The sequence below is a fragment of the Orcinus orca genome, chromosome 21 (assembly GCF_937001465.1).
Source record: "Orcinus orca chromosome 21, mOrcOrc1.1, whole genome shotgun sequence".
NCBI lineage: Eukaryota > Metazoa > Chordata > Mammalia > Artiodactyla > Delphinidae > Orcinus > Orcinus orca.
This window is the reverse complement of record NC_064579.1, coordinates 13,209,584-13,235,823: the sequence shown is the minus strand read 5'-3', so window position 1 is coordinate 13,235,823 and position 26,240 is coordinate 13,209,584. Positions and strand designations below refer to the sequence as shown.

The following is a 26,240-nucleotide window of genomic DNA, read 5'->3' as shown; positions in this document are numbered from 1 at the left end:
GGTGAACTCCGTGGGGACAGGGATTTTGTGTAGCTGACACATAGTAGGTAGTCAATAAATATGTGCTCAATGAATAAAAGAGTCACAGTTATTGGGGGTGTGCTGTGTTCAGGGCCCCATGCTCTTTGCCAAGCAAATGAGAGCTGACAATCTAAAACCCTCTGGCAAGTGCCAAATGAATGATCTGGATAATAAGATGAGCAGCCTTCAGAGGAGGGAAAGACCTGACCAGGTGGTCAGGGTGGGCCCTGTGGGTAAGGTGAGCCTTGAACTTGACCTTAGAAGAGGAAGGTGTTGGAAAAGTGTGGAACAAGTGGAAGGGTGTTGTCAGTGGCGGTTTTGCCTCCTTCAGTGACTTTGCTGACAAGACACTCAGCCCTGCTAGTGCAAAAGCCACGAGGGGTCTCTGATTCATGTCCCAGCCTCCACGTTGGGCCTGGTGCCATCTGGGCATCCTCAGAGAAAAATGTGCAGGCGCCTTCTGAGTGTCTTGCTCACCTCCAGGCTGGGCAAGCTGTATGATTCTTCCTTTGTCATCTAATGACGTAGGGGGAACACTCGTGCTTCCCTAGTGCTGGCCTTCTGGGGTGAGGGTATTTTAGGAGATGGGCAGCCTCATTTAGACAAACAGTGCACACAACACAGGCCAACTAATCCTGGGATTTTATCTCTATACATGAGGTGATGGTATCTCATTTAAAGGCATTTCTGGTATGAGTAATTAAGTATCGTGTAAGTTTACAGATAACTAAAGACTATTGTTTTCAAAACCAAGCTTTAGACCTATTGGGTGTATCACTTGTGGAACTGAAATATAAAAATACAGAGGAAATGACTCTGAGGTTATTAGGCAGTGAGTCACTCACGAAATGCCCTCTGAGCTCTATGGGTTTTTTAGTTGTACCTGTTTCACAGCCATTTTTTTGTCTCCATCATCACTTTCAGCCTGTGGGTATCATTTTTATTTATTTTTTGTTTTTTTGTTTTTGCCTCGCAGCACGGCATGTGGGATCTTAGTTCCCTGACCAGGGGTCGAACCCACACCCCCTGCAGTTGAAGTGCAGAATCTTAACCACTGGACCACCAGGGAAGTCCCAAGGTATCATTTTTCATTCTCAGCCTTGGTTTCTGATTATCTGTGGACTGGAAATCCAAATTAAGCAGATAATTTTAGTTATTATTGAAAAAGAACATAGGCTTTGATCAAGGTCTTGGGACCTCTATGTGTGTCTCTCAGTGCCCAGATATGGGTCATCTCTGTTTGCCACTCAGCCCTCATCTTCCCCTCTAGGTTAGCCACTCAGAAGGCCCTCTTCCATACATCCTGATATTGACCTGTGGTCAAGATGAGTGACCTATGGAGAGGGAAGAAATTCTAGAGGCTGAAGAGAAGGAAGACTGAGAAGTGAGGGGTGTGGACAGTGAAAGTGCACAAACACCCCACAAAGTGGGATCTCTGTATGAATATGAGTTTTTAGTCTAAAAAAAAATTATTGAGATATAATTGACATGTAACATTGTATTCGTTTTAGGTGTATAATATAATGGTTTGATATGTGTATATATTGCTAAATGATCACCACAGTAGATCTAATTAATACCCATCACAACACCTAGTTACAGTGTGAGTGCTTGTGATGAGAATTTTCAAGATGTACTATCCTAGCAACTTTCAAACATGCGATATGGTATTGTTAACTATAGTCACCATGCTATACGTTTTATCTCCAGAACCTATTTCTCTTCTAACTGGAAGTTTGTACCTTTTGGTCACGTTCACCCATTTTTGCCCACCCTCCACTCCCTGCCTCTGTCAACCACCAGACTGTTCTCTGTATCTATCAGTTCATTTATAAAAATCATACAGTATTTGTCTTTCTCAGTCTGACTTACTTCACTTAGCATAATGCCCTCAAGATCCATCCACGTTGTTGCAAAAGGCAGGATTTCCTTCTTTTTTGTGGCTGAATAATACCCCATTGTGTATATACACCACATCGTCTTTATCCATTGATCTGCCAATGGACACTTAGAGGGTTTCCATGCCTTGGCTAATTGTAAATAATGCTGCAATGAACATGAGGGTGCAGGTGTCTTTTCAAGATAGTGTTTTTGTTTCCTTTAAATAAATACCCAGAAGTGGAGTTGCTGGATCATACGGTAGTTCTATTTTTAATTTTTCAAAGAAACTCCATACTGTTTTCCATAGGGGCTATACCGATTTACATTACCACCAGCAGTGCACAAGTGTCGCCTTTTTTCCACACCCTCATCAACACTTGTTACGTCTTATCTTGTTGATAATAGCCATTCTGATCAGATATATGATGCAAACATTTCTTCCATTATGTAGGTTGCCTTTTCATTTTGTCGATGGTTCCTTTGCTGTACGGAAGCTTTTTAGTTTGATGCAGGCCCATTTGTTTATTTTTACTTTTGTTGCTTAGTTCTTATTTTTTGCTGTCTGCTTTTGCCACATTGTGACTGACTCTTCTTTTGTCCAAAAGACAGGACACTGGCTGGTTAATTATGAAAGTAACATTCACCACACAAACCCAGCAGAAAGATTGTGGGGAAAACAATTTCAGTTTAGGGTTAGACCCACCAGTTAGCGTTTCTCTTCCCTTGCAGTTGAAAACACCTTAATATTGTGACAGATATTTAACAAGGATAAGATGATAGTGGGAGACTCCTTCCATACAAACCCGATCTCCCCTAGATTTGGAGTCTCAATTAGAAAAAATTAACTTCAAGAAAACAGTTTACCAAAAATGTTTAAATTCCTAGGTGAAAGAGGCTTTCTTACTCTTTTCTTTTGTTCTAGGCTCTGACCCCATGGAATAAAAGAGACCCTATTTAGGGACAGTTAGTTTTGCTGCCCAGAAGATTCTCTCTCTTCTTTGGTGGGCTTTTAGAAACCTTTGGGTTACTTGAATCCCAAATTAACCCATGTTGTGCAACATGTAATCAATTAGGGAGATTTTTCAATGGAAATCATCCAATTTTGTAAGAATTGGTTGACACTTTTCCCCTTTCTAATATGATACACTTCCATAGCTTCATTCATTCCTCTCCTAATACTCTCTCAAATAGAAGTTTCAAATCATTTGCCGTTTAGCAAGTGTTTTCTCCTATCTTGTGATTTACTCCTGTAACATTTAAAGTAGACTCTACAGTTTACTGGAAGGTGTGACTATGATGCAAATTCAGCCCTCCTGGCCTGTTCACAATGGAAGTTTTGCCGTAAAAGATGAATTACGATGTAATAGCTGAGTAGAACTAAAAAAGTCAATGCAGTTGCCCTTTGGTGCATTTGGGGGCTAATGATATTTAAGTCAATATGGCTGAAAAAGAAAAATAAATGTCAAACCAAATACCAAAGAATGAATAACCTACTGCAAGATTGCTAGAATCATAAGCAGTTACCGATGCTCTAAGATTGCTCTGAGAGCCCCGTCGATACGCTAGTCTCACGGTAATTAAAAAATTCTAAAAAGCCAATACTTATTTTGTCAAAGACACAAATGGAAATCCCACCTGGAATGTGAACAAATTAAGAGTTCTGATTGTGCTCAAGCTGGGGCAGTTAGCAATTATTCTTGAAAGAATATTTCTGTCGAGAACTTTCTTCTAAAACTCAAAATACTAGAGAATCACACAAGCTGGAAAGGACTTAAGAAACTATTTAGTTGCTTCGTTTTATATATTTGGAAGCTGTGGCTCAGAAAAGTTACGTGACTTGTCCATGGTCACGTTGCCATGTGACTGTGACTCTTGGCTGGCCCGGTGATCTTTAAATTTGCTTATCTTGAGGTCCTTGTCTTATGTATCATCCCAATTCTCTCTTCTATTGTAAAAGAGCTCCTCCTTTAAAAAATCTTGTCTCTTTGGCATATTAATTATTTTAAGCTGGTTATTTTCTAGGAAACAGTAGACATGGGAAAAATTCTGAAAACTAATTAGGAGTTACCCTTTTGTAAGAAACGTTTATATTTGTAAGGGAAATCTCTATATGCAAGGGTGTCTCCTTCCATGTACCAGGAAGAGAAAGATGACCAAATCTCTAGAAATTCTTAACCATGAAGAAGGCAATGACTTAAATCTGCATAACGCCCTTACCATTGTTCACTGTGCTTTTCCTGATAAGCTCCCATCAGAGAGTTACTGACTCTCCCATCCTCAACATCCTCTTTTGTCTTTAGCTGAAGCTGGTATTTAAGATGAGGGCTCAGTTCTCCTTTGTCTCTCCCGTGTATTCATGTGACTCAACTTTTTGTTTGATTTTCTCCTGTTAATATGTCTCATGTCAATTTACTTCTTAGACCAGCCCGAAGAACTTAGAAGGGTAGAGGAAAATACCTTCCTCCTTGATACAGTGTTACAATGTAAGTGTTGAACGGATGTCGCCTTGGCTCTAACACATAAATAAGTAAGGTGATTTCTACAGAGAGATTATAGGCCATAGGGCTTTCAGTGAGGCCAGACTGGCAGCTCCTCCGTAGGAGCTGGATAAGGGCTCACAGGTGTTCCGTGAAAAAGATAGCAATCCAACATCCACAGCCTACACAGGAATAAAAGAAACCAAGGAAACTGAGTATTCACAGCCCTTTAAATAAGAAGGCCAGGCCCATATCAAAAGCCAGAGAACAGAGATGGAAGAACTTGAATACCAAAGACAGGAAAATGGACAGAGATATCAGGAGAATGAAGAAAGAGGGTGACATCAAAGATGACCAGATGTTGTCAAAAGGCTGGGAGTAAAAAGCAGGCACTTGATCCCAAGCTGGTGAGTAAACAGAATGGGCCGACTGGTAAACCTTTTGGCCCTAGGATCATGTTGGGTCTAGTGGAGAAATCTTGGTCTCAAAGTCGAGTCCCAACTCTAGCCATGCCTCCTTCATCCATTGATTCGTTCATGTAATATTTATGAACACACACTGTGCGCCAGGAGCTCTATTACGTGCTAGGGGAGAAATCCATGAATAAGACAGACATAGTTCCTGTCTTTACAGTCTATCAGGGAGACAGACATCACCTAAATCACTACACAAACAATCATTTATTTACCTTGTGGCAAAAGTTATGAAAGGCAAGCACAGCATACAGTGAGAATTCATAAAAGGGGCATCTCACTTTGCTTGAAGACACGGGGAAATTGTGGTATCAGTTTTTAAAATGGAAACAAATATCTAATGGAAGGCAGGTAATTTGCATTTTATGTTTATAAACACACCAACTATTAGTAAACAGTAATATCAAACAGAAGCGTATACTTGAACGGACCATGTGTACTAGAAACCCAGTGAGGAGGGGGAGAAAGGGACTCCACTGGGGAAGCCAGAGGACACAGGAGAAGTTGGGTCCCCAGCGCTGCTGGATGAAAGCAGAGGGGAGGCTCCTTCTCACTTTCACTTAGAACCAGAAATAGGTCGCTGAGCTTGAATAAGGCTGCAGTGCAGCCAGTCAGTCTCTGAACTCAATGCCCCGGTTCTGGTTCCCAGCCCGCGTTTTGGTTTCCCTGGTACTGAGGACTGCCGTGCACCCTACTTCCTTCTCAGCCCGGTTAACCCAGCTTCTCTGAACTGTCCCCAGGCTTCTGGATATTGCTCAGCTATGTGCTGGATCTCTGCAGGTAAGAATCAGGACTGGACAAAGTCTGGGTCTTACGAGGTGATGACTTGCTGCTTAGAGACTGATCCTTCTGTTTTTGATGTATCTTTGAATTCATTCTCCCATGGCCAGACTCCACAGCACTACAGAATTCCAAGGATGTCCACCCCTGTAAGATCAGGTACTAGAACTCCAGGTTCTGCTACTTCAACTGGATTCCTTGCAAGCTCATGACTGTGTATGACTCGATCCACAGTCATGAGTCTCTTCCTAGGTAAAGTGAGTAAATCAATCAATCTGTATTTTAACAGATACCTTCTGAAAACATGCTTCAGCCAAAAGTGGAATTCTAAGGGTAGACACGTGGGCATGGTGGGTTGTTAGAGCAGAGGTTTGTGGGTGAGGGACTTTGGGTACCTAAGTAGCGCACCACACGCTGGATCAACAACCCCCATCCATCCCTTACGGATACAGCAGACACGCCCTCCAAGAGCCAAAGTGGGTGTGCAGAACGCATGCCCTAGAAAGGAAGAGAACTTGGTAATGGTTTCTTAGGAGAAATAAACCCCAAGTGGAAGTGGACATTTGAGCAGAGTTTTAAAAGAAAAGTCAGGCTGGCACACCAGAAGCCTCCTGGGGTGAGGTTGAACCTCTGCAAAGCTCTAGTTTCTCATTGCCCATCTTGTTTTTCTCAGTTACAAATCAGTCTGGCCCTTCCCTGTTTTCTTTCATCATCCTCCATCCTTAGAGAGATCATCTCAGCCCAGAGACAGACAGCTATTATTCTGGCTTCTGGTTTGTATTGTGTTAACTGCCTGAGAAGATGTGCTGTCCGTCTCCTCGGGTATAAAATGGGGATAACACCCCTATCCTGGTATGGTTGTTATAAGGCGGGAACGTGAGGGGAATTAAACAAAGTTGAGTTCCTGCCCCCTTGCCAAAAATACTTTGACTAATTTCGAATACTTTGTTTGTTCAGTGATTATTTATTGAGCACCTACTATGGGCCAGGCACTGTTCTGAGTACCGTAGAGGTAGCAGTGGATAAGATAAAGTTCCTGTCGTTGTAAGGCTGACTTTCTATTGGGAAGAAATAGGCAAGGACCTGGTAAGCAAATACATAATATAAACTCAGATCATCAGTGAAGATAACAAATAGGACAATGAAGTAGAGAATGACTGTGGGGTTGGAAGGATCACATACACATCTTTCCGTGCTAAGCTAAGATTTTAAACCAGTGTGCTCAATTTTCCCATAAGTGATCAGACTGATAAATACAGTGATTAATACTCCAGGACTGACTACTACCAGATCATCTTCCAGACCATGGGTCCTGAATGGGGGTGGCAGACCTTAGTCTCTGCCTTCAAGTTGCATTTGCATAGCAGGCTGATCAGAGGGCCCAGGTGTAACTTGCCATCTCAGTAGACCCTGATGTCCACAGAGGGGCCACATGAGGTTAAACCCAGGACCAGGTATTTCAAGGGTGGCTGGCAGGGCTCTGCCTGCTTGTACGCAGAACACCAGAAGTTAAACTGAGGTCTCTGACCCCTAGGTCCTTGGAGCCCCGGGGAGGCTACTGCTTTGTGTAGATGAAGCTAAAGCCAGAATCGTGACTGAATTACAACCAGGAAACCACATGTGGCAGCTGAACTGCTGGAGGTGTTGAGCCAGGACAGAGCAGCTCGTAAGTTTCTGGGAAGCCTGGATTTTCTCAGTGTCTAGGACTGATGTAGCCCAGCCCATCAGCTCTGCATCCTCAGGCGAAGGAGCTGGAAAAAGAAGCCATGTGCCACACTGGCATGTTTTCTGTGTGTGTATGTAAATGACCTTGTTTTAAGGATGAAAAGAATACTTCTATGGTCACTTTTAGATAAGAAGAGTCCTGTGGTTTGTTATTCAGGCCAAAGTCTCTCCTCTCCTTTTCTTATATCATCAAATCAAATAGAGTTTCATCCTGAAACTAGGGAAGAGGCAATAAGCTGGAAAACTCTTTGGCCAGTTGTCAACTTTGGGATGAAATTTTTTTTTTTTGCAGTACGCGGGCCTCTCACTGTTGTGGCCTCTCCCGTCACGGAGCACAGGCTCCGGACGCGCAGGCTCAGTGGCCATGGCTCACGGGCCCAGCCGCTCCGCGGCATGTGGGATCTTCCCAGACCGGGGCACGAACCCGTGTCCCCTGCATCGGCAGGCGGACTCTCAACCACTGTGCCACCAGGGAATCCCTAGGATGAAATTCTTTTAAAAACACACAAATTCCAGTCTTTCCTTTCATATGGAAATCTCAAGTTCCCTCTCTGAACTGTAGCTTTTCCAAGGTTATAGCGTATCAGTTCTTGGAGAAGATCTACTTTTTATCTCCCACCCCTAGTGTATTTATTCACAGATTTATTTATTTTTTAATCTACTGACTGACTCATATATGTTTATAACGGCTGTTGGTTGTACAGCAGAGTTCTCGGCCTTATTAGGTTTATGATCCAGAAGGGGACACCAAAGCCACTGCACTTACAGAACCATGGGCTATTGAAGTTGGAGTCTTTGATGTTTCTGCTGCAAAGGAAAACTGAGAGAGAGAGAGAGAGAGAGAGAACAGTATCTGGGAGAGTAGCCACTCAAACCTTTATCAGCTGAAAGAATCAGAGCATTGTTTGAGCCTCAGCAGAGCCCACTGAGAAGGCATGAGCCCAGGTGGCTGTGCCAGGGGTGGCGGGCAGCAGCGAGGTACAGAAGAAAGGACGGCTCCTGGGAGTGAGAGAGCTGGATTCTAGGTCTGCCCCTGTATTTCATAACAACTCCTAGAGCCCAGCTTTCCACCTGTGAAGTGAGAGGCTCAGATGCTGGGGAGGCCTCTCATTACTACGCTCTTCAGCCATGCTCATCGATGGAGTCACAGACTAACTCAGAACTCGCTTTAATCAGCATCCCACCCTCTAGCACTGGTGAGAAATGAATCTGTTTTAATATAGAAAGTTCTGTGGTTGATTGAGTGGTACTATCTATGCCTTACACAGAGAACAGTTTACAAAGGATTAGAAAACAATGCACAGGACTTTTAAAACTATAGGAAGGTAAGCTAAGTTCCCCTCGATTCATGAAGCATTTCAGGGCCTAATAACTATTCCCATCAATTTAGGAAAGGCCCGTCAGCAAGTTACTGTACCTAGTTAGGCCTTTTCCTCCTACTTGTTATGGAACTTAGGCCTTAAAAGAATCTCCAGGGCTTCCCTGGTGGCTCAGTGGTTGAGAGTCCGCCTGCCGATGCAGGGGACACGGGTTCGTGCCCCGGTCTGGGAAGATCCCACATGCCACGGAGCAGCTGGGCCCGTGAGCCATGGCCGCTGAGCCTGCGCGTCCGGAGCCTGTGCTCCGTGACGGGAGAGGCCACAACAGTGAGAGGCCCGCGTACCGCAAAAAAAAAAAAAAAAAAAAGAATCTCCATTATCATCCAAGCTCAGGTGAAGAAAAAGTTGAAGCAGCGTTTCCAAGTTGACACAGCTGGTTAACGGAAAGCCAAGAAGGAAACGAAGTGCCCTGTGTCCTCAGGCCCTGTGTGTGCCTTGCTACTGTTTACAAACTTCACACAACACATGTACTTTATGCTTTGCCATGGCCTGGCCCTGAGGCAAGAACCAGAGGGCCCTCATCCTCGTGGGGAAGATAGAAAATAAGTGGACAAGGTCATTCCAGGTGGCCACAGGTGCTATGAAGAAAGCCCATCACAAGAATGTGATAAAACACTGGATAGTTAGTTTGTTTGTTTTGTTTTTTAGTTTTTATTGAAATGCAGTTGATTTACAATACTGTGTTAGCTTCAAGTGTACAGCAAAGCGATTCAGTTATATATATATATGTATATATATATATTCTTTTTTCAGATTCTTTTCCATTATAGGTTATTACAAGATATTGAATATAGTTCCCTGTGCTATACAGTAGGTCCTTCCTTGTTGGTTATCTATCTTATATATAGTGGTGTGTATCTGTTAATCCCAAACTCCTAATTTATCCATCCCCCCACTTTCCCCTCTGGGTAACCGTAAGTTTGTTTTCTATGTCTGTGAGTCTATTTCTATTTTGTAAATAGGTTCACTTGTATCATTTTCTTAGATTCCACATATAAGTGATCTCATATGATATTTGTCTTTGTCTGACTTCACTTAGTATGATGATCTCTAGGTCTATCCATGTTGCTGCACATGGCATCATTGCATTCTTTTTAATGGCTGAGTAATATTGCATTGTGTGTATGTACCACATCTTCTTCATAAACACCGGATAGTTGAGACTGGAGGTCAGGGGGGCCTGTCTGCATAGATGCCCTTCAGCTGCGTTCATCGGTGAATCCTTAGACTCCCTCGGAGCTCACTTAGGACACACACTGCCATCCAACGCTGTTCAAGTCTGTAGCACGTTGTGAGTTTCTAGATACCATCTGAGCTGAGGCATGAATGATGTGGAGCCAACCACGTGGATTCCTGCAGAAGAGTCTTCCAGGCCAAAGGAACAGCCAGTGCGGGGCCCACAGTTGAGGGCAACGAGGAGACAAAGTCTGGTGTGGCTGCGGTTTGGGGACCAAGTCGGAGAGTGGCGTGTAATGAGGTCAGAAAAGTCAGCGGCGTCCAGAACTGCAGAGCCCTGCAAGGAGTTTGAGTTTTATTTCACGTGCAGTCGGGAGACTTTGAAGGGCATTAAACAGGGTAGTCACGGGATCCGATATATGTTTTCGAAAGATTGTTCTGGCTGTTGTGTGGAGAATGGATGTGGAGGGGCAAAGAGAAATAGGGAGACCAGTTAGGAGGCGGGTGGGCGAGTACAAGTGAGGGCGATGGTGGCACGGACGAGGGAAGTGGAAATGGAGATGGGGGTGAATGGAAGGATTTAGGGTACGTGTTAGAAGTGGCACTGGCAGGACCCGCTGACAGGGTGTAAAGGAAAAGGAGAAATCAAGGAAGCCAGCGGATGCAAAGACTGGGGGGCAAACAGGTGTTTTAGCTGGAAATGACAAGTTCAGTTTTAAATACAGTAAGTTGACATTGCTTGTGAGACATATATTCCTTTAAACATTCTCTGATTTAGTCTAGGTTTGCCTCTATTTGTCTGAATTAAATGAGCTTCCTGTGTCATGCTCTAGAAACTCCACTCAAGTTCCTGCCTGAGATTCTGGACAAGAGTTGGTTGTTCTTTAATGGCAACAGTGATGTCATAGACTTGAGAAGATGTCCTAATTTTCCATTTAGAGAGGCCCCTCCTGGTCTCTGGTTGTGCTCAGCTTTTCTTTCCCTTTATAGACCTCCCCGGGGCATCTGCATTGCAGATGGGAGAGGCAGTGGGGCAGGTAGACCAAGGACACCCAGAAGGCAGAGAGACAACTGGGTCATAGACCCCAACATGCGACCCTCAGTTACCCTGGATTGGGTGGTTAGCGTTTGGGCTTCTTTCTATTTAGGTTGGGGATAAACAGTGGATAATCAAAGAAAAAGAGAGCATATGAGATGAGATGTTTAGTTTGCAGAAAGTTGAGGTGGGAGAGAAAGCCAGCAGCCTGTCAGGAAAGAGGGGAGAGAGTCAGGATTGCCTGTGCATCTGATGGAAAGAACCCAGTGGAGGGTCTTGAAGAACCAAATAGATGAGCTCATTTCCTCGAGGACCAGGAATCTGGAGAAAGGATGCATTCTAACTTGAGTGTGGAAGATACAGATTACAACTATGAAGAGATGTGAGCTTCCCAGATAAGCAGGTAGCAGAAGATCTGGGCTGAGGGTAGAGAGTAGATTTCAAGGACTACGCAATGCAGTCTAGCTTTGTTTTCAGTTTTTTGTTTTGTTTTGTCTTTTTCTGTTCTTGTTTTTTAGTGCAAACTAAAGCAATCTCTAGAGGCAAATGACCTGAATGCTTAAGACCAATATATATGGTTTTCCCCCAAGGATCTTTACATCACTGATATTCCTACTGTCATCACATGGCTGGAATTTAGTGTCTGCTCACTAATTTCAGTTCGTGAAATGGTAAAGACCATGGGCACTGGAGTCAGAGAGCTTGGGTTTTAATCCTGACCCTGCCATCTACTATGAAATTGGACATGTTACTTAGACCCTCTGTATCTCAACTACTTCATCTTAAAAATGGGGTCAAGGGACTTCCCTGGCAGGCCAGTGGTTAAGACTCCATGCTTCCAATGCAGGGGAGACAGGTTCAATCCCTGATCCCGCATGCCTCGTGCCCTACTCCTCCCCACCAAAATGGGAACCATGATAGTCCCTACCCAGTAGGGCTATGGTGAGGCTAAAAGGAGTGAATGCGGGCTTCCCTGGTGGCGCAGTGGTTGAGAGTCTGCCTGCCGATGCAGGGGATACGGGTTCGTGCCCCGGTCCGGGAGGATCCCACATGCCGCAGAGCGGCTGGGCCTGTGAGCCATGGCCGCTGGGCCTGCGCGTCCAGAGCCTGTGCTCCGCAACGGGAGAGGCCACAGCGGTGAGAGGCTCACGTACCGCAAAAAAAAAAAAAAAGGAGTGAATACATATTAAGCCCTTGAAGTAGTTCCTGACACATATTAAGCCCACTAAAATACCATTTCTTATAGGAAAAGAACAGAGGAGAAAACGGGCCAACAAGTTGTAGCTCCTTAGTCCCCCAAGTTTTCTGTGAGATCAAAGAAGAGGCCAGAGTAAACATAGGTGATTTAGCACGTCATCTTGGCATGTGGCATGAGTACCTGGGGACCCACTGGATCCTACATTAGAAGAAGAGGAGGGTGACTACCCTAGTCAATTACACAGCACGTGGAAAATATAAAAACAGCAGCACAATGTCCGAATCTGCCTCCTAAAAGCATTGCTAAGTAATTCACTGAGCCTGAGACATAGGCAGATGGTGGGATCCCTTGAAACGCCATTGTGAAATGTCTGGAGCCTTTCTAGATTAATAGCATTAGAAAAATGCTGTTAGAAAAATCATGCGTTAGAAACAGCCAATGCCTGACTTTTCCCACTATCCCCTTCAGTTTATGCCATCTCTCCCGAAGAAAGGAACTTTTAAAATTATTTTTAAACGTAAGAGGAAGAATTATCAATCCATCAAGGAAAACAAAACCATTCTAATTAACAGCCGTTCATGGGAGAAGAGCTTGCTGCTGCAGGACTAGATAAATGCCAACCCAAAGCTACAGACATCGAGCAAGCCATACAGTCAAGTTCAGTTATATCATCCTCACTCAGCCAAGTAACTGATATCCGACTATTTTGCCTGATGCGTGTTGATGGAGAGAGAGTGATTTCTCCCTGCACAGGACCAGCGTCACGAGCAGCTCTGGACTGCTGCTCAAGGAACAAAAGAACAGGCAGGGCAGGCTCACTGGGGAATCTGTCCCCAGATCAACCCACCTGAGGCAACGGAGACAGGGCACCCATCTCCTGGAATTCAAAGCAGAGATCACCCCCAGTCACCTGTCACCTTTTACTAAGTCTCTTTGACTTAGTAAAACCTTTGCATTCTGAATAGAGAAATTGCTGAAGCAACTTACTGCTTGGCAGGAAGAAACTAGGTGGTGATGTTTCCCCCTCCTGTTAGCAGAAGTAGTTATGATAATGACAATGAATGTTGCTTAAAAAAAAAAAAAAAGCCTATGTTTAAAAGATTGATTGAGTCCTTTGTTTCATGACCTTGATAGCTAAATGGTTATTTAATGAATGATTTGTAAGTGCTGTTACTTCGTATTCAAGAATCGAGGGAAAGTATCCTTCAGATGCCCGTCTCCACAGTGAAGTGGAGATAATCTCCGAAGAGCCATTTGAATCATTAGGGAATCTAATCCCAGTCCAGGGACATAGGATTTCAGTACTAACCCAAAAAAAGAAGTGAATTATACAGCTAATTATCATCGCACAGGCAAATAAATTCTAGCCATTCAAATCTGCTTCCACTCAAAAGTGCTATTTGTTGAACTTAAATAATGCCTTAGGACTTACTGATATAAACATTCTTATTTGCTAGAAAAGCCTTCATAGAAACAAAGCTCCAAGAGTCAAGCAAAGACTGAGACCAAGAAACATCAAAGAAACACCCCATTGTATTAGATATTTCCATGGAGCCTCATTGGGCAGCCGACAACCGTGGGACTGTCTTGCTTTGATGACAATTCAGCAGGCAGAACTCTCAGACACCTGCTATATCAGCAAACTGTTTTCTCCCAAGAGATAATACCATATATTGGTCAATAGAACCCATACTGTTAGGATGAAAAACACACTCATGGGTTTTTTAGGGTTAAAGGTGTTGACCTTCTGGCCCAACCCAGAGAGGTTAAGACCCTGTGTGCTCTAGATCACACAGAGGCAGACCCAGGACATGAAACCACCACGTTTTCTGGACTGCTGATTCAGTGCTCTTTCTACTTCACTGAGCTGCCTCTTAGGGAACACATTTGAATCCCTGGAGTTAAAAAACTTCAACAGAAATATTCAACTTGCTTTACACTTGAGATAGACAGCTCTCAAGTGCAAGGGAAAAAGAGGCTCCATCTCTCGGAGCCCACCTTGGCCCAGGTTTGGATGGAACTGCAGTTTCAGGGGGGGTAAGGGGGGCAGGCAGCGATTTTGGCAAGTCTGAAGACAGCCTGGAAGTGGCTTGAAAATGTCCTAGCGATCGTGAGAGTTTCAGGAAGTACTACTGGCTTGTGGCCCGCAGACTGCAGGAACTGAGCGATAAGGAGGACACATTCCAGGTGGGGGGACAAGATAGGGGGAACACATTCTCTCCAGGAGAGGAAATCCACAGAAAAGCGAACTCTGTGGGTGTGATTGTTTCACTGTATAGCACACATTTACTGAGTCTTTTCTATGTGAAATGCATTGCATCTTTTCATGAAATGATGATAAAAGGAGGTGTGGGTAGATGGAAGTGAGGATTGAAGACCTGGAGCTATGCTTAGTATAAAAGTCACTTGCCTGGGGGCTTCTCTGGAGGCGCAGTGGTTGAGGGTCCGCCTGCCGATGCAGGGGACACGGGTTTGTGCCCTGGTCCGGGAAGGTCCCACATGCCGCCGAGTGGCTGGGCCCGTGAGCCATGGCCGCTGAGCCTGCGCGTCCGGAGCCTGTGCTCCGCAATGGGAGAGGCCACAGCAGTGAGAGGCCCGCGTACCGAAAAAAAAAAAAAGAAAAAGTCACTCGCCTTGGAGTTCTATGTCAGGTACAACAAAGGACCCACGATGGGAACAGAGAGAACTATGGCACCTGGGCTCAGGTGGAAACAGGAGGCAAGCCCACTTTTCTTGAATGTTTTCAATTATAAGTCACTGTAGAGGAAGAGAAAGAGGAGGGTGTTATCTGCTACTTAAAATTCCCAGCAACTTCCAGAAAAATATTCTATATCTTCTAGATACACAGTAAATATTTGTTGAGAAATGAACTGCTGAATTGGTGAAAGAATGACTAGTCATGTCTCATTTATTTTGACTCTTTGTGGAATTATGTTGAATGATTTTTCCAGTTAACTAAGATTTCCTCCTATAGATGTGAAGTCACCTGCTTTTAAACATGTTATATGGTCATGTTTTTAGTGCTTCAGTCATGTTCCTTTCTTCTTAAATGTATTTTATGGAACATAATTTTGCCTTTTCATTGGTTATTTTACTGTGTACAGCTGTGACTTTGAGGTTTGGAAGTGTGAGCTATTTGCCTCCACCCTACAGTGATTTTTTTTTTTTATTCGGGGCTTCTTCATTTTCCTTCCTTACCTTACCAATCATCATGAGTGTGCATTACCGTGAGCCAGACATGCCCTAGGTACCTGGAAACAACAGTGAACAAGACGGATGTGGTTCCTTTACAAAGTTTCCAGTCTAATCTGGAATTCAAACAAACCAGGCGAATAATTACAACCTGAGGTGAATTCTTTTTTTTTTTTTTCTGGCCGCGCAGCTTGTGGGACCTTAGTTCCCTGACCAGGGATCGAACCTGTGTCCCCTGCATTGGAAGGGCGGAGTCTTAACCACTGGACCACCAGGGAAGTACCTGAGGTAAATTCTATGAAGATAACTGCTAAGATATAGAATAATATTAGAAAACAGGTGAGTATTCCTGTAGCATGGTGAGCCCTGAAGACCTTGCTCTGAAGGTGACAGCTAAGCCACATCCAGAAGGAGCAGGCCAGCCAACTGTGGGGAGAATGCCTGGCAACTGTTTCCACCCCGCTTTCCCCTCAATCTCATTGCTGAAGTCGGCCAGCAAATATCAGAAACACACATCTGTTAAATCATTAATCTCATGTTCACAGAAAATAGAGATGTTGCTCTTAAGGGGATTTCAGTCTTTCCTTAGGTGAAAATATATGTGTATGACAACTATTTTATTTACTCTTCATCCCACTTTGGAAAGATGTGCAAAGCACTGATCCCCAGGGGAATAAAAGCTGAATGATGCATGGCCCCGCTCTACCTTAGGAATTCTGTTAGTCAAGGGAAGTGAGGCTGCTTCGCAGTAACAAGTAATCCCCGAATCTCGGTGGCTTAACGTACTAGTAGTTTAGTTCTCACTCACACAATTTCCAAAGCGGGTCAGCAGCTCTCCTGGGTAGCTCTCCTACAAGTTGGTACTCAGAAATCCAGGCTCCTTTCATCTTGTGATTCTGGCCTCTATCCACAGAAGGTGAAGAGTGCGCTGGAGGCTCATCAAATATTTATTTTAATTAATTAATTAATTATTATTATTATTATTTTTTGTGGTACATGAGCCTCTCACTGTTGTGGCCTCTCCCGCTGCGGAGCACAGGCTCCGGACGCGCAGGCTCAGCAGCCATGGCTCACGGGCCCACCCGCTCCATGGCATGTGGGATCTTCCCGGACTGGGGCACGAACCCATGTCCCCTGCATCAGCAGGCGGACTCCCAACCACTGCGCCACCAGGGGAGCCCCCGCATTAATTTTTTTCATAACTACTTGTTAGCCTCCAGTTTGAGAGAAATACAATTAAAAAAAACAAAAACCCTGGAATGTTCTTGCTTGGAATTGTAATTGCTCATTAGAACCCCGTTTCATTATAATTGTGCAATTCATTATGCTGAGCGCTTCATTAGAAGTATTGTAAAACTGACAACTTGAATATTGAAATGAATCTGATTTAGAGCTTTACTGTTTCTTGAGGGCATTTTCTAATTAATGCAAGTCTGAGAAACCAGAAAAAGTTAGAGTCTTCATATTTTCTTCTGGGGGTCATTACTGGAGATGTGTTTTTAAAAAAATCATTTTGAATTAGGAAGCTTTCTTTAGCACAGAAAGAAAAAAATAGTCCATAAACCCGAAATAGTCACAGTGAGGCCACATCTATCTTTGCAGATACAGAGAGCTCAGAATGATCCGCACTTAATGCTAACCCAAATGTTTTTAGAGCGCTGTTAGAGACTTCGGGGTAAAGAGAGCGGATTGAACATTTTCGTTTATCGCTCTTTCCTCTTGAAAGCCCGCTGAAATGACAGCAACGGAGGTTTCAAAAGGGTAGAAACACACAAGGACAAAGAAAATGAAGGGGAAGAACAGAGCAACAAAGTCCTGGCAGCTGCAGGCAGAAGGACAAGGACTATTGACATTTCAGACCCAAGAACCAGAATCCGAAGCCGACAGAGTAGGAGGTGAGGTGCAAGCTCATTGCGCTCAGCACCCCCCGGATGTGCAGGAATTAGCGGTTCCAGTAAGTGGCGCTAAAGGCGGGGCTCGAGGAGGATCAGCTGAGAGTCTGCTTGGGAAGCATTTGGGTCCCCGGCAGAGGGACGGTCACTCGTCTCCACTGGTACAAGTCGAGAGGTTTTTTCCCTCTGGAGAGGGTGGAACAGAGGGTCTCTGGACTGGAAGATTCTAGCAATGGTTGATGGCAAGTCTACCATAATACAACAGGGGGATCAGATGAAAACGTACACATCTAGTGATTAGACCTTCCCTCCAAGCCCTCTTAGGTCAGCAAAGTGCTAGCAGCAGGGCCTAGACCCTGAGCATGAGATTGGAAGATGCTTCTTTGAGGAATCTGACCATCCCAAGGAGAAACAGCTAAAAATGGCTCTCTCAGGGAGTTCCCAAGAAAACGGACAGTCAGAGCGGTGGCTCCCAAAGTGTGGTCTCCAAACCTGCAGTATCAGCAACAGCTGGGAACCCGCTAAAAATGCAAGTTCTCACACCCTGCTCCACACCTACAGAATACGAACCACTGGGGTAGGACCCTGAGATCTACTTTAAGGAGTCCCCCACCTATTCAGTAAAGTTGAGAACTACTGCTCTTCAGCAAAGCTCACCATGGACACAAAATGTCCCTTCCTTATAAACGTGAGCAGATGATCAAGGGTGAGCAGATATCTAAAGAAAGATGGAGAACAAAATGAATTGAAATAAATAACACTCTTGGAGGAAAAAGAGACTTTTCAGGAAAAATTAAACTTGGAAAACAGCTAACATTAATACCCTTGGAGGGGTAAGAAAAGATATTTCATCCATGAAAACAAGAAGAGGTGACTATTTTTTTTAAGAAGGGGTCCTTTGAAAAACAATGAAAATGGGCTTTTGAAAATTTTTAAATATGGTAGTAGAAAGGAAGAATTCAACCAAACACTAAAAAGTGAAGCAAAAAGACAGAAAAAAAAAAAAAAAACGGGGAGAAAAAAAGAAACATCTGAAGGTTAGTCTAGGAAAGTGAGCCGGACAAAGGAAGCAGAGGGGAGATATAATGAAAGAACTGAGAATTGTTTCCCAGCGTTGAAGACCATACAGCCCTAGATGGGATCCACACCGTGTCCAGACATTGGATGAAAATAGATTTGTATCCAGACATGTCATTGTCAGATTTTGGAATGTGGGAATAAAGAGAAGATCCTGCAAGTTTCCAAAAAGAAAACCTAGGTGCATACTAAGGATTAAGAACCAGCTTCAAATGTCTCTGGAGCAACATTGGATCCTGGAGGACGATGGAACAAAGAAGAGAGCCTGAAGGAAGATGGTGTCCAAAGTTGAATTCTATACCCTGGTAGACGATTAATCCTATGGGGAGACAGAATAAGTATCATCCAATGTGAGGGTAGAATAAAGACATTTAAAAACAGGCTCAGGGACTTCCCTGGTGGCGCGGTGGTTAAGAATCCGCCTGCCAATGCAGGAGACAAGGGATCGAGTCCTGGTCCGGGAAGATCCCACATGCCGCGGAGCAACTAAGCCCGTGCGCCACAACTACTGAGCCTGTGCTCTAGAGCCCATGCTCCACAACAAGAGAAGCCACTGCAACGAGAAGCCCGCGCACCGCAACGAAGAGTAGCCCCTGCTCGCCACAACTCGAGAAAGCCCGCACTCAGCAACGAAGACCCAATGCAACCAATAAATAAATAAATAAATAAAATAAAAACAGTCTCAGTTTTCGAAGTTCTCGGATCGAGAGGTTAAATTTTATAATAAGAACTGGATAGTGATCACTGTCAAAGTATCAACTTCTGATTCGCAGAGACACTTATCAGAGAAGTACTTAAACCAAGGACTTTGTGACGACTACTGTTTGTCCTCTGCATCTATTCTCATCCCTCTTCCATCCAGGCTCCACCTGTGACCAGAAAGTTCTCTCTCCTGAAGACTTGTCTCTCCAGGCTTCCTGTACATCCTTGGGATACTAAGCAAACCCTTTTGTTCTCAATGAGGCTTCATCTTGCCTCAGTTCTAGAATTTCTATCAAGAGGGGTTTGGGTAGAAATCTAGATGAGGGGGTAGGAGGCCAGCCCTGGGGTCTTGTCTACAAGCTACATTCTTAAAAACTTAGATTTCATAGCACTTTAAATAAAACTTTTCAACGAGATTTTACTTACTCTAAATATAAGGTTAAGAAAATATTGCTTGCCCCATCCAATGTTATTTTCATTTGGGGTGGGTTGGAGGAGACTGATAGAGATTGGGGCTGTGAGCTCAGGGCCCCCACCTCAGCCATCCTTGGCCCTTTATCCTGGGATGATGGCAGGAACAGAGTCATTCTTCCCAGTAGGTAACTTGGAGGCTGTTTGGATGTGCCTTCTCGTTCCTGGGAATGAATTACCTCAGGTCTGACCCACTCGGAGTCTCTCGCAGTAAACCTCCCTCTTAGAAGCTGCTCTCATAAGCTGCCCAGCTGGCCTCCTCAGAGCTGCAACACTGCTTTCTCAGACAGCTACCCTTACAGAGACTTATTCAAAGATCCCTAGATTGGCCAGGGCAGGAATTCTGGGTAAGGGCACAAGGACACTCTCCTGCTTTCTCAGCTTCACTGGGCCGAGCCTTAAGGCAGGACCCAGATCCACTGGGTTTTGGGTGAACGATTTGTTTAGCGTGGTGGTTAAGAGCCTGTCTTGGAGTGAGACAAAAATGGGTTCGAGTCCTGCCTCTGCAAACTATCTGGAGAATGGGACAGATGAACCTGTCTCAACTAGTGGTGGTGGATTCAACGAGCTAACGTATGCAAGGATTAAGCACATTAAATCCTCAATCAGTGACAGTTCATTAACAAAATTAACCACAACTCTCTAAGAGTTTCCTCTGAGGAAAAAGCACTGCAGAAATAGTCCCTCTGGGCTAAGGTATCTAGGAAACGAGACCAAAATCTCTAGGTTCTTTTATTTATATTCTCCTCTTCCCTTTTCCTTCCCTCCCCCCATATTGGCCTGGGGACACAGCTACAAATTAAGTCCAATCTCAGTACTAGTTCTAAAAGCTCTATAACCTGAAAAATATAGAAAAACAGACATATTAGATGTTTAAAGAAAATTTAAAAGACAAAATGAAACACAATGTAAAGCTTTTCCTCCCCCCTTTTATTCTAGGAGTGTGTCCCTATTTGTCTCTAACTTTCACCAGTGGGTAGAGTGATAATAATGCTAATTGGCGTTATTAGTCAAGAGCTTTCTGTGTGCCAGAGCCTTTTCCAAGCATTTTACTAAGATTATCTCATTGAACCCTTATGGGACTCCTAGGAGGTAGGTACCTTTCTTATTCTTTTTCGGAGATAAGAAAACTGGGGCTTAGAGATGATAACTAACTTACGGGGAGGCATACAGCAGCTCACTGCGTGGAAGAACACCCCAACGGTTTGGGTTCCTGAAAGCATGGTGTCAGCCTCGTACAGGAGGGACATCCATGGACTCCACCCTTCTTGTCCCTATGGCTTCTAGGAAAAGTGTGGAAAAGGTCAGTTTTCTTCTTAGTCCCATGTAGCTAGCAGGGAGCTTTCTGCATGTCCAGGGATATCTCTGTCCTCTGCCTCAACATACAGAGCTGTGCAGAAGGAGCTGGTCCATGAGAGCTTAGAGGCAGAGACTGTCAGGGCTCAGTTCGACCCTCTAACTTGATTCCTATTCATCTCCAAACCCTTCAGAGGCCAGGACTGCGTCTCAGATACTCTTGCCTTCCCCAAAGGGGTGCATAGCAGAAGCAACTATTCTAACTTTGCTACCCACATTTATTTACTTTTTTTCATCTCTTCAGTTCCCTCTTGGCAAGATTATTCCCAACAGGTATATCAGGAGGAAACCTTGACTAGATGATCTGCAAATTTCCGACAACTCTGAAATTCTCTCATTCTGTTGTTATATAACTTAATGTTCTATAAAAGATAAAGATATGCATCACAGGTGTTAAGGGCATCCAGAAACGTCACTGGATATTAGTGCTTTCTGGGAATCTCTTTTAGAATTGACAGTTGGGGTCATATTTCCACTAGGCTGAGGAGAAATCAGAAGGGAAATGACCTTGAGCTGACCTTGTGTGGGCCACTCTGTGGTCGGCTGAGAGCTCCTTTCTGACTGCTGCCATCCAGCGCAGCCTTGCAGGGTCCATGAAGAGTAGCTAAGGACCACCCTCAGAGGGTACATCGTGGGTAGAGCATGAGCTTGGATATTAAACCCTCCAGGGTTCAACTCCCAGCTCTGCTACTGACTGGCAGCATCAACTTAAACTCTCTGTTTTCTCATCTGAAAAATGCAGGTAATGCCACCCTCTTCCCTGGGCTGTGGTAATGCCCATCTCATGGTAAGCAGTGCATCATCAGTAGCTGTTAATAATAGCATCACTAACTAGTCTAATTGCCCTTCCTGTTTTAAAGGCTCACAGCCTGTAATGCTGGGCTGGGGACCACTCTCACCGACATTGGGACTTTGGGTTTTGACTACCACCGATTCGCAAGAGCTAAACTAGGAGTAGTTATGGCTATCCCCACTGTCATGAAAAACAATCAGATTTAATTTTGGAAATTTGAATGTATTTTTAATTTGAGCTGCCTGTTATTATCAGTGACAAAGAATTTTCTGACAGGTAAAGTTAACCAGAGATGGACTGGTTGCTTCAGTGGTGGGAGGGCTCATCACCATAGCAGGGGTGGCTGAAGGGTGGGGCAGAGGACCGCCTGGATGGAACGTATTAGAGGACATTGAAGGGCTGGTAATGGTTTTTGTTGATGACTTAAAGTTTTCTAAAATTCCAGATGTGCCTCACAGCTCTCTGAGCAGCCCTGGTAATCTGTCGTTTTTGCCTCAAGTTTCTTTGGTCTTCCAGACTACCCATCAAGTAATTGAGAAACTATAAATAAACGTTAGAAGCAAGCCCCTAATTGATCAACTTTCGGGTTTTCCTTGGTGAGTTTTCTTGAAACTTGGTTCCTGTGTATAATTTGATCCATGCATCTCTGGGGGAAAGACCTCTCCCCTGATCTCTGAGGACGGTAGCAAATGGCTGCAAAGTCCAGGCAAGGAGGTGGTAGTGCTACATTTGCAGAGCTAACAGTCAAACCTACAAAACGAATACAGTTTCCACGCAAGGAAGAAGGAGGAGGACAAATGGCTGCCAGACCTGTACATTTACCGAATCAACACCAGTCCCAGGCCACAGAGCCCCGTACGTAGATGCTTTGGCCGGATTGCTTGAGTACTGACATAGCCTTGTAAACTGAGACCCTTCAAAGGAGTGAAAAGAAAAAATAAGTTTAGAGGAACGTTTACATAGAGGTTTCCCTTGGGTTGCAGCTGCCCAACTGAATTAGCATCAAACCGTTGCCCTGGAAAAGGGTCATGAGAAGTGGTTTTCCCGGCCTCACACAATGAGCACAGTCAGTATGGAAGCTGCCTGGTTCTCATTTGGAAGAAATTTTCATCTGATCCCACCCTTACCCCCAGACTTCTGCCTTCCTATATGCTTCACTCTATCATTCTGAGGCCTATATATTTGCAAAAAGTGCCTTCACCACTGTCCTTTCTCCTGGTGACGTGGCTGTAAAATTCCTCTCCCTCAATCTTTCTTCCATCCCAAGCAAAACTCCCATTCTTGAGTTCAGACTAGTATCAATAAGGAGTTTGGAGTGAAAATGCTGACGGAACTAATTCACACTAAATAGCAAACAGCTGATAAATTCTTGGAGAGGTCCTAACACTTTTTATGAATTCAAGTATCTCAGTTATACAATTTCAGGGTTTAAAAGTTAACCTCTTGAATGGTGGCATCTCACTTACTAAGGTCAAGGGCAAAAAAAAGTTTTAGCATCGTAAGAGTTACCTCCTTTCCTCTGTGTTGCTTAATCTGATAATAAGGAAATGCTGCATCTGGGAATAGCAGATGGTTAACTCCCCAATATTCAGAGATCCACCATGAGGATAGATAAGAATCATGGAAGCCTCTTTGGACATACAAGAAAGGAAAAGCAAGCCCACACAGGGTCCTAGAATTACTGGTCCTTATCCTGGGTACCCCTGAGATAGGGGTTCTCAGGGATGGGCCTCCCACTCCTATTTATTCTCCTTTCCTCCCTACTCGCAGTGCCAAGTGAGGAGCGTCTTTGTCCTTTGGGAGTGCAGGCAGAAGGAGCACCCCTTGATGTTGGAGTTTTGACATTTAAATAATAAACACTAAAACTTACCAAAGGGGCTTCCCTGGTGGCGCAGTGGTTAAGAATCCGCCTGCCAATGCAGGGGACGCAGGTTTGAGCCCTGGTCCAGGAAGATCCCACATGCCGCGGAGCAACTAAGTCCGTGCATCACAACTACTGAGCCTGCGCTCTAGAGCCCGCGAGCCACAACTACTGAAGCCCACGTGCCTAGAGCCCACGCTCCGCAGCAAGAGAAGCCACCGCAGTGAGAAGCCCGCACACCGCAACCAAGAGTAGCTCCCAGTTGCCGTGACTAGAGAAAGTCCGTGCACAGCAGCGAAGACCCAACACAGCCAGAAATAAATAAATTAAATAAATTAAAAAGAAGAAAAAGAAAACTTACCAAAGGCTTACTACGTGTTGCTACTGCTCTAAATGCTTTAATTCATTCATTTATTCAACAAGTACTTACTGAGTGCATCCTATGTGCCAGTCACTTCTAAATGCTGTTTATTCATTTGTTCATCCAGTGCTTGACCTCTTATGTGTCAAGTATTGTTATAAAGGCTTTTCATTCATTTATTCATTCATTCATCCATTCATTCAACAAGTATTTACCGAGAGCCTCCTGTGTGTCAGGCACTGATCTAGGTTCTATAGTGGTGAGCTAAACAAAGCTTCTGCCTTTACAGAGATGATACTTTATTGAGGGTTGCCAGGCGATGCACAAATAAACAAGAAAACATACAGTGTATCGGGTGATTTTAAGTCCTACAGAGAAAAATCAGCTGAGGCAAACGGGCAGAGTGCCAGGTAGATGTTGCTATATTTAGGTCTCATTGATGAGGTGACATTTGAGCAGAGAGCGAGTAAACATGGCAAAATCAAGTCACAGGAAACAGCAGGACATAGACCCTGAGGCGGGCGTGTGCTTGGCCTGCCTGAGAGAAATCAAGGGAGGAAGGGGTGACGGGAACAAGGGGGAGAGGGGTGAACAAGGTCAGATGGAGCTGGGAAGGAGACTAAGCAGGACCTCGCAGGCTCTGGTGGACGGGGAACACAGTAGAGTGCTTTGACCACGGGAATGACTTGTTTTAAAAGCATCCTCCAGCTGCTGTGCTGAAAATAGACTAGGGCATCAGGGTGAAAATCAGGGGGACAATTATATGGCTAGTGCCGAATCCAGGCTGGAGGGGCCGGTGGCTTGGGCTGTGGCAGTTACACTGGAGGTGGTGAGAAGTGGTCAGTCGCCAGTTATCTCTGAAGGTAGAGCCCATGGGATTTGCTGGTGGACTGGATGTGGTACGTGAGAGAAGAGGAGAGTCGGAGGTGATCCCGAGGATTTTGTCCTGAGCAACTTCAAGGGTAGAGTCGACATTTCCTGAGACAGTGAAAGTGCTGGAGGAGCTGTTTAGAGGGAGAGCTGGAATGGGAAGAGTTCAGTTCGGGATATCATTAAGTTTGAGATTCTCATGACGATCTCAGTAAAGAACTCGAGGCGGGCATTTCGGTGCTGGTCTGCCATTCCAGGGAGGCGTCCAGACTAAGAATATAAAAGTGGGCGGAGATGGTGTTGAAAAATCCCAGACCAGACACATGAACTGAGCGTGTATGAGGTTAGAAGAAAAGTCCCAGCACAGAGCTGTAGGGCACGCCAAGGTCTAGAAAAGGAGGCAGGATCCAGGCGGGAGATGAAGATGTAACCAGTGAGATGGAAGGAAAACCAGAATCAACGGTTATTCTGGAAACCAAGCCAGGAGGCGCTCGAGAAAGAGGGAACCATCAACCACGTCAAGTGCTGTGGGTAAGTCAGACCAGATGAGGCGTGACTGTTGTCCACTGGGAAGGTGCCCGAGGCCCTAACTGGAGCTGTTCAGAGGAGCGATGCCCCATCAGGGCATGTCAGGAACAACGGTGTTTATATTTAATTCCATGAGGGATATCGTGTTATATTTCTGTTTTACAAATCAGAGAACTGAGGTGCAAGAGAGGGTTGAACACAGCTGGATTGGAAGTCAGACGGTCTACTAGCTCCAGAGGGCACGCCCTTCAAAGCCTGGTGTGCTTGGAACTTGAAGGCTCTCAAATCCCCAGGGGCAGTGGAGAGCCGGGAGAAGCCTGCTGGCATCTTAGGACAGCAATCACTAGGTAAAGGGGACAAGAGAACAGAGAATGTGACCTCACACCCCACACCATCCGCCGCTGCCTCAAATTCATCTTAGCTTTTGGAGAGAAATGCTGGCTAAGATGGGCTGGGCAGGAAAGTTACCCTTTGCTTTTTTGATGGTATTTTATGTTTCTAGAAATTAATTCAGAACCCTTAGAGCATGCTAAATCTTCTAATAGTTAGAAGGTGTGGCATTAAATTGTCATTGGTAGAGAAGATGACACTGGCTAAGGGTTGGTGCTGACATAGAGGTGTCTTGCTGTGAACTCCGTGCTCACCAAAATTTATCTACAAACTGATGGCAGTCTCTGTGTGATGAGTGGCAGCAAACTCGTGTTTTTGCTGGATAAACGTCTGGTTACAGGTGTGTTTCCATGTCCGGAACAGAATCCGGGGGCCTCTGAGCTAGAACGGGCTTGGAGGAGGGTGAAGGGCAGGTTACTGCACGGGAGCCAGGCTGGAAGGTCAGTGCTCCAGAGCGACCTCGCGGTCGTTCCTGGAGTGGGACTGAGGGAGGGGGCAGCTGGGAATATTCTTCTTCCTGTCGCTCCAGCGTCAGGGCTCCTTTCCTGCGGACCTGGCAGGCTGTCCTCCAGCAGTTACACTGTAAACCCTGGTCAGCCAA

At 44.8% G+C, this 26,240-nt stretch overlaps 1 protein-coding gene across 7 annotated transcripts in view; it reads left to right on the top strand.

The window, feature by feature from the left end:
* Nucleotides 1-26,240, top strand: part of LOC117195637 (uncharacterized) — a 52,451-nt gene that overhangs the window by 10,690 nt on the left and 15,521 nt on the right. For 2 of the 7 annotated variants that reach the window (XR_007474585.1, XM_049704243.1), the window contains exons 1-4: nt 1,106-1,558; nt 1,618-7,298; nt 15,544-15,626; nt 17,065-25,596. The gene's annotated coding sequence lies outside the window, so the exon portion shown is untranslated. The other 5 variants (XM_049704248.1, XM_049704244.1, XM_049704247.1 and 2 more) reach the window with 5 other exon arrangements.